The sequence below is a fragment of the Prionailurus bengalensis genome, chromosome B3, assembly GCF_016509475.1.
Source record: "Prionailurus bengalensis isolate Pbe53 chromosome B3, Fcat_Pben_1.1_paternal_pri, whole genome shotgun sequence".
In the NCBI taxonomy this organism is placed as follows: domain Eukaryota; kingdom Metazoa; phylum Chordata; class Mammalia; order Carnivora; family Felidae; genus Prionailurus; species Prionailurus bengalensis.
In genome coordinates this window covers 20,156,169-20,170,508 of record NC_057355.1, presented here as the reverse complement: position 1 = coordinate 20,170,508, position 14,340 = coordinate 20,156,169, and positions in this window count along the sequence as shown.

Genomic DNA, 14,340 nt, shown 5'->3' with positions numbered 1-14,340 from the left:
CTCATGTCGCCCTGCCAGCCTAGTTTGGGGTTAGACTTTGCAGAAAACTGCAGACGGGAGAGGAAAGTAGCAGAAGCCAGTTGTTTAAGTGTGTTTCAGTTTTATTCAACTACCTAAGTGCTATTTCTTGGTGGCATAGTCCCCTTCCTTCGGAGAAATTCAAATGCTTCTATTGTAATCACCTGGTTAAGTGATTCAATCCCATAAATGACCCCTCTCCTCTGATCTGACCCTGGTGTCCACTTAATGAAGCCAGATTAGAAGAGGGGATTATTGATGGCTCAGGGGAGGCCTCACTGCAGATTGCACAGATAGAATTGAATTGTTCCCAGCTGGCCTTCATGTTTCCACCTGCCTGGAATTGCCCAGGCTCTGGAGTAACCTGGGGTGCCCCTGGGGTTCTGATCTGGGCCTGTGGGTGACCCATTCTTCCCTTGCCTGTGCTCTCTCTCTCCATCTGCACATGTGAGTGAGTTATGGCTTTGGGACTCTTCTCCTACTTGTATCATATGACTCTTCTCTTTAAAAGTCTCTCTAAGACTCTTAAAAACTGAGAACTGAGGGTTGATGGGGGGATGGGAGGGAGGGGAGGGTGGGTGATGGGTATTGAGGAGGGCACCTTTTGGGATGAGCACTGGGTGTTGTATGGAAACCAATTTGACAATAAACTTCATATATTGAAAAAAATAAAATAAAAATAAAAAAATTTTTTAAAAAGATACAGGAAATAAAAATAAAAGTCTCTCTAAGATCAGGTGCACGTAAAAAGGAATGATTTAAAGAAGGTCAAAGTTAAGAAAACTGATGAAACGATCAGTGGTTATTATAATGTTCTTGCCAGTTTGGTTTATAGAAGTAATTAGGTGTTTTTCTACAGAATCTGAGTGGGAGATTTATTTTTCAGGAATCAAAACTCCCTTGGAGTGATCTGGTCATCATAACCACAAGAAAAGACCTTTCCTGGCTTTGCTTCTGACCTCTTTGTGACTTTGAGAACATAGCTTCCTGACACCATACTCCTCTATATCAACCATGTGTTTCTGAGGTTTTGACATCTTGGGGTGTTGCTGAGCTCCCTCTAGGGCTAGCCAATTCCTGGAGAGAGAATAGAATGAGCCTGCAAGTGTGGGTTTCATATGCAAGCCAACCAGTCCAGAGCCCCTCCCCAAACACCTCCTTTATCAGGGGCTCACATTCCAGGCCACCATCCATCCATCTGCCCTAATCACCCCTGGCCAGGTGCCAGACAACTAGGGACAGCCCTTATGTCCCAGAGCCCCCTGAAAATATTCAAACTAGCTACTCCTAGGCCTGCCTCCCCTGATTTGCCCATGATTTCCTACAGAAACCACAAAAAAGGCTCTCCCACATTTTCCTCCCGCTCCCTCCACCTCCTGACCTACACCCCCTTCCCCACTTGTCCCTCCCCCCCTCCCGCGCTTTGCCGGGTGTGGCATGCCTGTTCCCTTGGGAACTTTGAGTATCAAATTATCCTTTCTTTTTTTTTAAATTTTTTTTTTTCAACGTTTATTTATTTTTGGGACAGAGAGAGACAGAGCATGAGCAGGGGAGGGGCAGACACAGAATCAGAAACAGGCTCCAGGCTCTGAGCCGTCAGCCCAGAGCCTGACGCGGGGCTCAAACTCACGGACCACGAGATCGTGACCTGGCTGAAGTCGGACGCTTAACCGACTGCGCCACCCAGGCGCCCCTCAAATTATCCTTTCAATGGTAGTGGTATTTTGATCTGTTGGCCTCAATATACCCGAATAACAATAAAGTCTACATTTTACAACATCCACTAAAAGTACAAACCTGGGACTGGGATGGGACAATATTGTTAAACACTCTGGGCCTCCTATAGAACTGGGGCAGGCAATCACAGAACCCCAGTAAATTTCTTCAGCACCAGCAGTTCAGGTAAATGTGCCCTAAGTTGAAACTTGGAAGGGAAATAGTGCCATCTTGTGGTGTGCTATAGTCTTTCAGGGTGTTGCTTTTTCTTTCTTTTTAAGGCTATTTTTTTTTTTTTAGAGCAGTTTTTTAGAGCACAGCAAAGATGAACAGAAAGTTCAGAGAATTCTCATACACCCCCTGACCCCACATACACAGCTTCCCCCACTATCAATGTCTCTCACAAGAGTGGTACATTTGTTGCAATTACGAACCTGCACTGATACATCATCATCACCCAAAGTCCATAGTTTACATTAGGGTTTACTCTTGGTGGTGTACGTTCCAAGGGTTTGGGCAAATGTAGGCTACATATCCATTATTATAGCATCATACAGAATAGTTTCACTGCCCTAAAAATCCCCTGTGATCCACCCATTCATCACTGTCCCTGCCTCCCACATCTGGTACCCACTAAACGTTTAACTGTCTCCAAATTTTGTTGCAGGCGATTTTTACTCTATGATTTTCTTTATATAGACGCCCACTTTTGTGCTGGTGCATGATATGAAATAATGGTGTGTAAGACAATATCCCTACCCTGGAGAGGAGGTGCATCTGGAGATTTAAAAAAAAAGGGGGGGGGGTCAGGTTGACAAATAAAATAATTACAATATAGCCGCAGAAGAAGCTGAGAGAAAAAAAGAGGGTAGGGCTACCTTAAATAGAGATCAGGGGTGGTACATAAGCTAAAACTGCCAGGATGAAAAGAAGTCAGATATGAGGGAAAAAGGAGATACTATCCAGCAGTGTGTAAATACTACCAAGGATGTGTAAAATCCCAGCAGCAGGGAAAAGATGTATTTGAGAATGTGAGGGCTCCATGAACCAGCACATGGGGATTGTAGAATGCAGGTCATGGGATAATGTTGCAGAGGCCGTCAGGAGCTCAGTCTTGCCAGCTTGGCAGGTCCCGATAAGAAATTTGGATTTTCCTCTGTTTGCAATAAAAAGCTCCTGAAGGCTATACCCAGGGGGAGGGATATGATCTGATGGATGGTTTCAGAAGCTGCTAACATTTTACCCCTTTGCTTTATCACTTGTTCTCTTTCCTTCTACAATTTTTTTTTCATGAACTATTTGGACATTATATACATTGTGACATTGTGATATTACCTCTAAATAAGACCAGCTTGTTTTTACTAAGAATGGACATGTTCTCTTACATAGCTTTGGAATAATTATCAACCACATAAATTCACATGAACATAGTATCATATTACGTATTTTACCTAATATACCATTCCTTTTACAGTTTTGTCCGGTTGATCTAACAATGCCCTTGATGGCTTTTTTAACCAACCCCACCCCTGATCCAATTTGAGGTTTTAAAATTTATTTTTTTAGGGGCACCTAGGTGGCTCTGTCGGTTAAGCATCCGACTTCGGCTCAGGTCATGATCTCATGGTTGGTGGATTCCAGCCCCGCGTCAGGCTCTATGCTGACAGCTCAGAGCCTGGAGCCTGCTTCAGATTCTGTGTCTCCCCACCTCTCTCTCCCCTTCCCCCACTTGTGTGCTCTCTCTCTCTCTCTCTGTCTCTCTCTCTCTCAAAAATAAATAAACATTTAAAAATTAAATTTATTTTTTAAATTATTTTTTATTGAGGTAGAATTGACCTACGTTTTATTAGCTGCAGGTGTACAACACAATGCTTCGATATTTGTATGTATTACAGAATGATCGCTACGATAACTTTAGTGAACATCCATCACCACACAAAGTTACAGAATTTTTTTCTTGTGATGCGAACTTTCAAGATTTACTCTCTTAGCAACTTTCATGTATATAATACAGTGTTATTAACTGTAGTCACCATATTGCACATTACATCCTCACAACTTATTTCTTTTATAAATGGAAGCTCATACCCCTTTTGCCCTGAAACCATTTTTTAAAAGCCCACATTTTCCCAGTTACATGAGTTACCACCTTGATCATCTACTAGTTTTTTTACTATGAAGTTTGGTCTACTTTTGGACTTTCTTTTCTATTCTGTAGATATATCTGTCTATTCCTGCACCAGTTCTATATTCTTCATTTTAGAGACTTTGTAGCATAGAGACTTTAGAGCATAGAGCATTAGAGACTTTCAATATCTAGTACAGCTAGTCTCTCCTTGTAACTCTGCCTCTTCATTGTTTTCCTAGATATTCTTCTATGTTTATTTTTTCAGGTGAATGTTTCGATCGGCTTTTCTAGTTTCCTAAAAATGGTCACTGGACTTTTTATTGGGATCACATTAAATTTATTTATTTATTTATTTATTTATTTATTTATTTTTAACGTTTATTTATTTTTGGGACAGAGAGAGACAGAGCATGAACGGGGAAGGGGCAGAGAGAGAGGGAGACACAGAATCGGAAACAGGCTCCAGGCTCTGAGCCATCAGCCCAGAGCCTGACGCGGGGCTCGAACTCCCGGACCGCGAGATTGTGACCTGGCTGAAGTCGGATGCTCAACGGACTGCGCCACCCAGGCGCCCCTGGGATCACATTAAATTTAATAAATAAACATAGGATGGGCTGGCCTGTACGGATGTTGAGATAGCCCACCCAAGAACAAAGATGTTTTTCCATTAGTTCAGATCTACTTTTGACGACTTTCGGAAGTGTTTTAGGGTTTTCTTCATATAAGTTTTGAGTACAGGCATACCTTGTTTATTGCAATTTGCTTTATTTTTCTTTGCAAATATGAAACTTTTTTTTATAAATTTTTTTTCAACGTTTATTTATTTTTGGGACAGAGAGAGACAGAGCATGAACAGGGGAGGGGCAGAGAGAGAGGGAGACACAGAATCAGAAGCAGGCTCCAGGCTCTGAGCCATCAGCCCAGAGCCTGACGCGGGGCTCGAACTCACGGACCGCGAGATCGTGACCTGGCTGAAGTCGGACGCTTAACCGACTGCGCCACCCAGGCACCCCGCAAATATGAAACTTTTTACAAATTGAAGGTTCATGGCAACTCTGGCGAACAAGTCTATCAGCACCATTTTTCCAATGGTATTTCTTTAAATTGTTTTTTAATGTTTATTTTTTTGAGAGAGAGAGAGAGAGAGAGAGAGAGAAAGAGAGAGTGCGAGCAGGGGAGGGACAGAGAGAGAGGGAGACACAGAATCCGAAGTAGGCTCCAGGCTCTGAGCTGTCAGCACAGAGCCCCACGTGGGGCTAGAACTCATGAACCGTGAGATCATGACCTGAGCTAAAGTCGGACACTTAACCAACTGAGCCACACAGGTGCCCCACCAATGGCATTTCTTACTTCATGCCTCTGTGCAGCATTTTGGGAATCCTTGCAGTATTTCCAGAATTTTTTCATTATTATAGTATTTGTTATGCTGATCTGTGATCAGTGATCTTCAATGTTACTATTGTAATCGTCTCAGGGCACCACAAACTGCAGCCATATAAGACGACAAACTTGATTGATAAATGTTGTGTGTGTTCTGACTATTCCACCAACTGGCTCTCCCTCTCCTTGGGCCTCCCTGTTCCCTGAGACACAACAATATTGAAATTATGCCAAATAGTAATTTTATAGTGGTCTCTAAAACTGTTCAAGTGACAAGAAGTGTTAATTGAAGCAACAAACTTCATTATTGTCTTATTTTAAGAAACTGTCATGGCCACCCCAGCCTTCAGCAACCACCACCCTAATCAGCCATCAGCCATCAATATTAAGGCAAGACCCACCACCAGCAAAAAGATTATGACTCATTGAAAGTTCAGATGATGGTTAGCATTTTTTACCAATGAAGTATCTATATCTATATCCATATCCATATCCGTATCTATATCTATATCTACATCTATATCTATATCTATATCTATCTATCTGGAGAGAGAGAGAGAGAGAGAGAGAGAGAGAACAATTGGGGGGGAGGGGCAGAGAGAGAGGGAGAGAGAATCTCAAGCAGGCTCTGCACGGAGCCCAATGCAGGACATGATCCCACGACCCTGGGATCATGATCTGAGCAGAAATCAGGAGTCAGACACTCAACTGACTGAACCCCTCAGGCGCCCCAGTAATAAAGTATTTTTAAATTATGATGTGTACATTGTTTTTTATTAGACATAATGCTATTGCACACTTAATAGACTACAGTATAGTGTAAACATAAGTATTATATGGTCTGGGAAGCCAAAAAAATTAATTTGACTTGCTTTGTTGGAAAATTCTGTACACTGGAGTGGTCTGGAACTAAACCCGCAACATCTGAGATGTTCTGTACTCCTTGGTGCCTTATTTCTAATATTTACTTTATTGCTCTTACTGTAAATAGAATTCTTCTATTCATTGTACCTTCTCACTGGTTATTACCTATGCATGTGAATACTATTGATTTTTACACATTAGTTTTACATCCCTTTATCTTGATGAGTTTTTAAAAATTTTTTGTTGGTGGGGCGCCTGGGTGGCGCAGTCGGTTAAGCATCCGACTTCAGCCAGGTCATGATCTCGCGGTCCGGGAGTTCGAGCCCCGCGTCGGGCTCTGGGCTGATGGCTCAGAGCCTGGAGCCTGTTTCCGATTCTGTGTCTCCCTCTCTCTCTGCCCCTCCCCCGTTCATGCTCTGTCTCTCTCTGTCCCAAAAATAAATAAACGTTGAAAAAAAAAATTAAAAAAAAAATTTTTTTTGTTGGTTTTACATGGATTATGTTGAATTTTCAAGGTATACTCCTATGTCATCTTGAAATAGAGATAATTTATTTTATTTCTCCCTTATTCTTCTATTGTTTTCTCAGTCAGATCCCATTTACTCGTACCTCCATAGCAATATTCAATGATAGTGAAGTGAGTGGGCATCCTTACCTCGTGTGTGACTTTGGGGCAAATACCTCTGAGTATCCCCAGTAAGTAAGAGCTTAAGTAAAACTGGTTTTATGATTGAAGTATATATATTCATTAAAAAATATACACTTGTTTCTGCTTTTTTGAGAGGTTTTATTAGGAATGGGTGCTGCATTCTGTCAAAAGCCTTTCCAGCATCTATGGAGTGATTTTATGGTCTTTCTTTTTAGGCTAATATGATGAATTATATTAACATATTTTCCAATATCAGATCATTGTTGTATTCCTGGTATAAACCCTACTTGATCATGACATACGCTTTTCTTTATATAGGATGAAACCCTGTTCATTTTCACTGACATTGTATTTAAGACTTTGACATCAATATGCATAAGTGATGTTGATGAATTTTCTTTTTCAATGCTAGCTTTATCAGGTTTAGGTATCGACGTTATACTTGTTTCATAAAAAACAGTTTAAATACTTTTCTTTATTTTCTGTGCTCTGCAACACAGAGCACAAGTTATTCCAGAAGTCATTGTTTCGTCCATTTTGTCTATTTTTCAGAGTCGGGATTTTGGTGTACTAATCTGAGCAAAATGTTTTCTGTTCTCTATCTCATGAATTTCTTCTTTTTTCTTCATTCTTTTAATGTTCTTTCTTTTAGTTTTGTTGTTATTTTTCTAGGCCTTGAATTGAGAATCTAATTTATTTCTTTTCATTGTTTTGTTTTTATCAATACAGGTACTAGGGTTATGAATTTTCCTCTGATCACAGCTTTCAGTGTATCCTCTAGATTTTTATGTGGGAGTACTTTCATTATCACTATTTTAAAGAAATTCTGTGATTTCTTTTGTTCTTCTTCTTTTACTAAAGACTTGTTTGATAGAGATCCTTTCAAAGTCCCTAACATACAAGGGAAGACAGATCATGTTTACAGTAGACCTATCCACAGAAACTTGGCAGGCCAGAAAGGAGCGTGCTGAATCAGAAAAATATGCAGCCAAGAATTCTTTATCCAGCAAGGCTGTTATCCAAAATAAAAGGAGACATAAAAAGTTTCCCAGACACAAAAATTAAAGGAATTTGTGACCACTAAACCAGCCCTGCAAGAAATTTTAAGGGGGACTTTCTGAGGGGAGAAAAGATGAAAAAAAAATATATATATATATATATACACCAAAAGCAACAAAAGATTAGAAAAGACCAGAGAACACCACCAGAAACTCTAACTCTACAAGCATCATAATGGCAATAAATACATATCTTTCAGTACTCACTCTAAACGTCAATGGACTCAATGCTCCAATCAAAAGACATAGGGTAACAGAATGGATAAGAAAACAAGATCCATCTATATGCTGTTTACAAGAGACACACTTTAGACCTAAAGACACCTACAGATTGAAAATAATGGGATGGAGAACCATCTATCATGCTAATGGTCAACAAAAGAAAGCCGGAGTACCCATACTTATATCAGACAATCTAGACTTTAAAATAAAGACTGTATCAAGAGATGAAGAAGGGCATTATACCATAATCAAGGGGTCTATAGACCAAGAAGACCTAACAATTATAAACATTTATGCACCAAATGTGGAGGCACCCAAATATATAAATCAATTAATCACGAACATAAAGAAACTCACTGATAGAAATACCATAATAGTAGGAAACTTCAACACCCCACTCACAGCAATTGACATATCATCTAATCAAAAAATCAACAAGGAAACAATGGCTTTGAATGACACACTGGACCAGATGGACTTAACAGATATATTCAGAACGTTTCATCCTAAAGCAGCAGAACGTACATTCTTCTCTAGTGCACATGGAACGTTCTCCAGAATAGACCATATACTGGGACACAAATCAGTCCTAGAGTAAGTACAAAAAGATTGAGATCATACTGTGCATATTTTCAGATCACAATGCTATGAAACTCAAAATCAACCACAAGAAAAAATTTGGAAAGGTAACAAATACTTGGAGACTGAAGAACAACCTACTAAAGAATGAATGGGCTAACCAAGCAGTTAAAGAAGAAATTAAAAAGTATATGGAAGTCAATGAAAATAATAGCATCACAACCCAAAACCTCTGGGACGCAGCAAAGGCGGTCATAAGAGGAAAGTGTATAGCAATCCAGGCCTTCCTAAAGAAGGAAGAAAGATCTCAGATGCACAACCTAACCTTATGCCTTAAAGAGCTGGAAAAAGAACAGCAAATAAAACCCAAAACCAGCAGAAGACAGGAAATAATAAAGATTAGAGCAGAAATTAGTGCTATTGAAACCAAAAAAAAAACCAGTAGAACAGATCAACGAAACCAGAAGCTGGTTATTTCGAAGAATTAACAAAATTGATAAACCAGTAGCCAGTTTGATCAAGAAGAAAAAGGAAAGGACCCAAATAAGTAAAATCAAGAATGAAGGAGGAGAAATCACAACCAATACAACAGAAATAAAAACAATAATAAGAGAATATTATGAGTAATTATATGCCAACAAAATGGGCAATCTGGAAGAAATGGACAAATTCCTAGAAACATATACACTACCAAAACTGAAACAGGAAGAAGTAGAAAATTTGAACAGACCCATAACCAGTAAGGAAATCAAAGTAGTAATCAAAAATCTCCCAAAAAACAAGAGTCCAGGGCCAGATGGCTTTCCAGGGGAATTCAACCAAATATTTATGGAAGAGTTAACCCCTATTCTCTTGAAACTGTTCCAAAAAATAGAAATGGAAGGAAAACTTCCAAACTCTTTCTATGAAGCCAGCATTACTCTGATTCCAAAACCAGACAGAGACCTAAAAGGAGAACTATAGACAAATTTCCCTGATGAACATGGATGCAGATCCTCAACAAGATATTAGCCAACTGGATCCAACAATACATTAAAAAAATTATTCACCACGACCAAGTGGGATTTACACCTGGGATGCAGGGCTGGTTAAATATCCGCAAAACAATTAACGTGATTTATCACATCAATAAAAGAAAGGACAAGAACCATATGATCCTCTCAATAGATGCAGAGAAAGCATTTGACAAAATACAGACTCCTTTTTGATAAAAACCCTCAAGAAAGTAGGGATAGAAGGATCATACCTCGAGATGATAAAAGCCATATACGAGCAACCCAACGTTAACATCATCCTCAATGGGGAAAAACTGAGAGCTTTCCCCCTAAGGTCAGGAAAAAGACAGGGATGTCCACTCTCGCCACTGTTATTCAACATAGTATTGGAAGTCTTAGCCTCTGCAATCAGACAACACAAAGAAATAAAAGGCATCCAAATTGGCCAGGAGGAGGTCAAACTTTCACTCTTCACAGATGACATGATACTCTATATGGAAAACCCAAAAGATTCCACCAAAAAACTGCTAGAACTGAGTCATGAATTCAGCAAAGTTGCAGGATACGAAATCAATGCACAGAAATCGGTTGTATTTCTATACAGCAACAATGAAGCGACACAAGGAGGAATCAAGGAATCAATCCCATTTATAGTTGCACCAAAACCCATAAAATACTAGGAATAAATCTAACCAAAGAGATGAAAAACCTATACACTGAAAACTATAGAAAGCTTATGAAAGAAATTGAAGAAGATGCAAAAAATGGAAAAAGATTCCATGCTTCTGGATAGGAAGAACAAATATTGTTAAAATGTCAACAACCCAAAGCAATCTACATATTCAATGTAATCCCTATCAAAGTAACACCAGCATTCTTCACAGAGCTAGAACAAATAATCCTAAAATTTGTGTGGAACCAGAAAAGACCCCGAATAGCCAAAGAAATCGTGAAAAAGAAAACCAAAGCAGGAGGCATCACAATCCCAGACTTCCAGCTATACTACAAAGCTGTAATCATCCAGACAGTATGGTACTGGCACAAGAACAGACACTCAGATCAATGAAATAGAATAGAGAACCCAGAAATGGACCCACAAACATGTGGGCAACTAATCTTTGACAAAGCAGGAAAGAATAACCAATGGAATAAAGACGGTCTCTTCAGCAAGTGGTGCTGGGAAGACTGGACAGCGACATGCAGAAGAATTAACCTGGACCACTTTCTTACACGATACACAACAATAAACTCAAAGTGGATGAAAGACCTCAATGTAAGACAGGAAGCCATCAAAATCCTCGAGGAGAAAGGAGTTAAAAATCTCTTTGATCTTGCCCGCAGTAATTTCTTACTCAACACATCTCCGGAGACAAGGGAAACAAAAGCAAAAATGAACTACTGGGACCTCATCAAAATAAAAAGCTTCTGCACAGCAAAGGAAACAATCAGCAAAACTAAAAGGCAGCTGATGAAATGGGAAAAGATATTTGCAAATGACATATCAGATAAAGGGTTAGCATCCAAAATCTATAAAGAACTTATCAGACTTAACACCCAAAAAGCAAATAATCCAGTGAAGAAATGGGCAAAAGACATGAATAGACATTTCTCCAAAGAAGACATCCAGATGGCCACTGACACATGAAAAAATGCTCAACATCACTCATCATCAGGGAAATACAAATCAAAACCACAATGAAATACCACCTGACATCTGTCAGAATGGCTAACATTAACAACTCAGGCAACAACAGATGTTGGCGAGGATGCGGAGAAAGAGGATCTTTTTTGCATTGTTGGTGGCAATGCAAGCTGGTGCAGCCACTCTGGAAAACAGCATGGAGGTTCCTCAAAAAACTAAAAATAGAACTGCCCTATAACCCAGCAATTGCACTACTAGGCATTTATCCACTAGGGATACAGGTGTGCTGATTCGAAGGGACACGTGCACCACCATGTTTATAGTAGCACTATCAACAATAGCCAAAATATGGAAAGAGCCCAAATGTCCATCGATGGATGAATGGATAAAGAAAATGTGGTATATGTATACAATGGAGTATTACTTGGCAATCAAAAAGAATGAAATCTTGCCATTTGCAACTACGTGGATGGAACTGGAGGGTATTATGCTAAGTGAAATTAGTCAGAGAAAGACAAAAATCATATGACTTCACTCATATGAGGACTTTAAGAAACAAAACAGATGAACATAAGGGAAGGGAAACAAAAATAATATAAAAACAGGGAGGGGGACAAAACAAAAGAGACTCATGGAGAACAAAACTGAGGGTTGCTGGAGGGGTTGTGGGAGGGGGGAAGGACTAAATGGGTAACGGGCATTAAGGAATCTACTCCTGAAATCATTGTTTCACTATATGTTAACTAATTTGGATGTAAATTTTTAAAAATAAAAAAGAAAATTAAAAAAAATAGAGATCCTTTCAGGGGCACCTGGGTGGCACAGTTGGGTTAGCATCTGACTCTTGATCTTGGCTCAGGTCATGATCTTGCAGTTTGTGAGTTCGAGCCCCACATCGGGCTCTGCCCTGATGGCATGGAGCCTGCTTGGGATTCTGTCTCTCCTTCTCTCTGCCCATCCCCCACTTGTGTGTGCGTGCACACACAGACACTCTCTCTCTTAAAAAAAAAAAGAAATAAAAGTAAAAATAAAAAAAATAGAGATCTCTTTATTTCCATGTGGAAGGCGTTTTTAAAAAGTTGTTTCATTTCTAATTTCTGATTTTATTAAATTAGGATCCAAGAGTGTTGCATGCATATGTCTAGTTTATTGAAGCTACTGAGATAGCTTCTTTAGCTCCTGGTATACAATTTAATTTTTGTGAAGAATGTGTGTGTGCTTAAATAGTATGTATAGATATGTGTGTGTGTATACACACACATCTCTTTATTATATTTTGGGGGGTCTTTTACATTCTTACACTTGTGTGTGTATACTTGACCTATCTTGAATAGAGTAGTGTGATAAATTTTCCTATTATTAGTGTGTTTGATCTCTTTCTCCTTGCATTTCCTGAAGTTTGTATTTTATATAGGCGAGTGCTGTGTAGTTCGGCTCATAGATATTTATAATTGCTATATTGTCATTGCAGAATGTGACATTTCTTATATTATAAAGTGTCCTTTGTCTCAACTTTAATTTTTTGGCTTGAATAATTTTTTAGTATAAATATGTTCAAAATATTGCATGGGGAATCCATATACCCCCAATTATTTATTGTTTATCTGAAATTCAAATTTAACTGTGTATCATGTATTTTATCGCAACCCTAAATACAGAAGAGTCTAAGATCTTAGACATATCTCTTTATTTGATGACACAGTGCTTCTATACATGCCTAAACTTAGGGCTTGCTGGGTCAGACAACACCCAGTTCATGACGGACAACTTAGGTAGCTTGGTAGCTTGATCGCCCAGGATTAAGAGATCAGTCTCTATTGTGGTCCAGAAGCAAAACTTAAGCTGCTTCTCAAAAACAAAGAATGACATGTTTTTGTTTTTCCTCTAAAGGACTATGCTGTGATTCCCCTTTAAGTTCTGTCAAAGGTTACCTATACTTCCCTTATCTCCAATGGACATTTCAAGTACCATCAAATGTTGAATCATTGTGGTCCATGGGTAAAAGTAGCTTGCATAGCAGCTTGACCTGATTTAGAATCTCCTCACTCCTACTCAAAACTGCAGTCTTTTGAGTTATAAAGTGATTGGGTGAGAGTAACATACATGCTCAAATGAGAGGTACGTTGTCTCCAAAATCCAAAAAGGCCCAGTAGGCATTATGTCTCTTAACAAGAAAATGCTAAGATTCAACAACTTTTCTTTACCCTAGAGTTGCCATCTCTAGGTGCCCTGACCTACTGGACCCCTAAAAATTTCACTGAATGGCAATCTCCTGCAAATTTTAATTTTGGGATTTATTTGCCTCCCTATAGCTTTCAAGTGTCTTCCCAAGGTGACTCTAGTATAGGTGATCCTTGAACAACACAGGTTTGAAATGCATGGGTCCTCTTATATGCAGATTTTTTTATAACTACAATATTGTACTTTAAGTGTATTTTCTCTTCCTTATGATTATCTTAATAGCACTTTCTGTTTTTCTAGCTTACTTTATTGTAAGAGTAGCATATAATACATATAACATACAGTTAATTGACTTTATGTTGTTGGTAAGGCTTCTGGTCAACTTCAAGTCTTCTGTTATTCATAGTTAAGCTTTTGGGGAGTCAAAAATTATATGCAGGTTTTTCACTATACAGGGCATAGATGCCCCTAACCCCCACATTGCTCAGAAGTCAACTGTGTTTGGTATTTCCCACTCACCAGGTAGAATCAGCAGGATATTATGAAAGATAGGATATCAGCATGATGCCTTTGAAATGCAGGAGCAATCAAAAATCCTTGTGGACTAGATTATGATGTGAAGCTAGAGAGTTCTGGGGCGGAACTATGGAATGTATTGCTAGTCTTGCCAACTGAATGAAAACTGCTTTTGATGGCCTTTAACTAATAGGTATAAAGTAAAAGCATTAGCCAGATCAATAGCTACATATGAGGTGCCAGAGATTATGCTGATTTACTCCACCAATGATAGCATCTCTGGAAGAGCAGCTGCAACTAGAGCCACTGTCTAATTAGATTTATGACAAATCTACTGTAATTCTTCAACATCCATTTGTTCACTACACAGGCCAAATAAGGTAAGGTAAATG